This window comes from Tupaia chinensis, unplaced genomic scaffold (genome assembly GCF_000334495.1).
Source record: "Tupaia chinensis unplaced genomic scaffold, TupChi_1.0 Scaffold000429_1, whole genome shotgun sequence".
In the NCBI taxonomy this organism is placed as follows: domain Eukaryota; kingdom Metazoa; phylum Chordata; class Mammalia; order Scandentia; family Tupaiidae; genus Tupaia; species Tupaia belangeri.
The window spans coordinates 2,169,131-2,171,982 of record NW_006159934.1 but is presented as its reverse complement, the minus strand read 5'-3'; positions in this window follow the sequence as shown (position 1 = coordinate 2,171,982).

Below are 2,852 nucleotides of genomic sequence, written 5' to 3'. Positions count from 1 at the left end.
GGAAGGTTATTCTTCAAGAATACCTCTATGCTGCATCTTGAGCTTCTGGGGAGGAAGGTCCCACTTTCACCTCCCCCTGCCATCTTCTTCCTATTCTTCCTATACTTTTGCCTCTCTTCCACCTCCAGGTCCAAATCAAAACCACAACGAGATGCCACCTGACCCCAGTCAGAGTGGCTAAGATTAAAAAAAAAAAAAAAATGATAAGTGTTGGCAGAGTTGTGGTGAAAGGGGAACTCTCCTACACTGTTGTTGGGAATGTGAATTAGTCCAGTCACTGTGGAGAACAATATGGAGAGTCCTCAAAGATCTACAAATAGAACTATCATATGATCCAGCAATTCCGCACTCCTGAGTATTTACCCAAAGGAGAGTAAAATGTTCAGTTGGAAAAGTACTTGCATATCTATGTTTATTGTGACATTATTCATGATTTGAACCAACCCAAATGTCTATGAACAGATGAATGGATTGAAAAAGTGTGGCACATATACTCTATGGAGTATTACCCAGTCATAAGAAAACAACAAGACCCTGGCATCTGATAGAAAGTGAACAAATATGGAAGGTTTACTGCAGAGTGAAGCAAGCTAGGCTATGAAAGAGAGACATTATATGTCTCCACTTAATATATACTGACTATCTGCACTCTATGGCAGAAACTAAAAGATGAGAGTATATAGAAACATCCAAAATGTTTACAGACACTGAAGACAATGTGAGAAGTGGATGAGAGAAGGGTAAGAGTGTGAGGAAAGGAATCAAGGAGAAAAATAGAGAGGAAGGACATTTATGGGAGATCTGCTGATAATAATGTATGTAGTATCTTCAACTGGACTGGTGTGAAGTGTATTCATGTTGGGTAAATTCACTTTACAAGCTAAGTGATGTATAGTGATTGAATGTATAAAATAAATTAAAATAAAAATGTTAAATGTGGAGAAAAGAAAAGAATTCATGTTTAGGTAGTAAAATTGTGAAGAAAAGCAAGTATATGATTCCTAATAAAATTCAGGGTGATGTTTCTGTTAGGGAGGATGGTATGGTGCTTAAGAAGAAACTGAATGCGGACCCAACTTTGCACTGGCAAAGTATTTTCTTTCTCTTGGCCCAGGTAGCTGTTATGTGGGTGTTTGCTTTGTGATGAATCATAGTTTCGAGTCTTTGTTGTATATACATTTTGTCATAAGTATGCTATACTGTACAACACAAGTTTAGAGAAATCAGTGTGACAAAGTTGTAAAATCTAGTATGATCATTTGTGTTATCTCAAATTGTGAATCCAGTTCTTCTCTGTGAATAATCTTTCCTCCATTCTCTCACTTTTGCCCTGAGGGGTTTCCACCTTTTGCAGCCTATCACAAAGTGAAAACTAAGATCTGAAGTACCAAAGGAAGATGATGGATTGTAAGATCAGCGTCTTTCTTTCCAGAAACTAAGTAAAGTTGGACCTGGAGGTGGAAGAGAGGTAAAAGTATAGGAAGAATAGGAAGAAGAGGGCAGGGAAAGGTGAAAGTGGGACCTCACTCAGCAGAGGCCCAAGATGTAGCATAAAGGTACTACTCTGGAAGAGTAACCTTCCCCACACATGCAAATCACACAAACAGATTCACCCCCATAAACACTCTGCCTGTGATAGTACAGGACTCTCATCTCATTTCTCCCAACAGAGTAGAACTTTGGACCACTATTGTGGAAATAGTAGCAAAAAGAGAGCTCCTTGGCCACTGGCCAAGCTAGCAGACATAACTGGAAGTAGTGGAAATGTCTCCACTAACAAGAGATCAGCAAAAGAACTCCCATTGTTAAAGGCATCCTGTCCAGTGAGGGTTTAGAGTGATATTGCTGTAAGCTGGGGAATTTAGCACTCCATCCCCACTCCATGGTTTTCACAGGCACAATTTGAAACTTTTGACCTAGCTGATTTGCAACATTTTCTCTTTCCAGAACTAATGAAGGCATTTCCATTCGGCTTTCAAAACATATTTACAGCAGTTACTGAAACTTAACTCTGTGTTTAAATTACTTCAGTGCTTGCTGTCATTTTCTTTATGCCCAACTAGGTTATTTGGAGATTCTTTATCATGATACATCCTTTGGGAGACTGGCATGCCTCTTTGTTAGCTTTCTTAGTGTAGGTTGGTGGGTGGTGATGTTTCCAAGTCATTATCTGAGTTTACCTTCCTTGTGCATTCATAGAGGAGCAGAATCATGTACGATAACCTCTTTTCCCTTCAAAACCTTCATCATTTGTCCATGTTGTCTCCTATTTAATGCTGAGAAAGACAAGCCCGAGGTAATCCTGGCTTATTCTTTTGTTGTGAGTGTTCTTTCTGGAGTATGCGTGGGTGATTATTTCTTTGTCCTTGAAGCTCAAGCATTTCAGCAGAGAATTTCTAGGTGTTGATCTGTTTTTATTCTTTTTGCCTGGTGCCTGGTGAGCATTTTTGATCTGCTGATGTAGGTCTTTCTCCAACTCCAAACTGTTTTATTCTGTTATTCCTTTGAATGCTGCTCCTATGCCATGCGCTCTGATCTCTTGTTCACTGACACAGGTTTTTAGAACACGGAAGCTTCATTGTCTGTCCCCTAGAGCTGTCCTTGCTTCTCTGCACTCTCATCTCTGATCATTTTGTCCTTTTCTGAGCAGTCTGCTCAAGTTTACATCCATTTAGAGGCCTGAAAATGGGGTGTTTATTCGAATAGGTCAGGATCTAACCTATTTCCTCCCTTCCAAATCGTGTCGAGTGACTTTTCCACTATATAATTTTTGGTCAAAGGTAAATTTTGCCCACTTGGTACTGAAACAAGAGAAGTGTTACTTTCAGCCCCAAGCAGAGTCTGGTACAGCA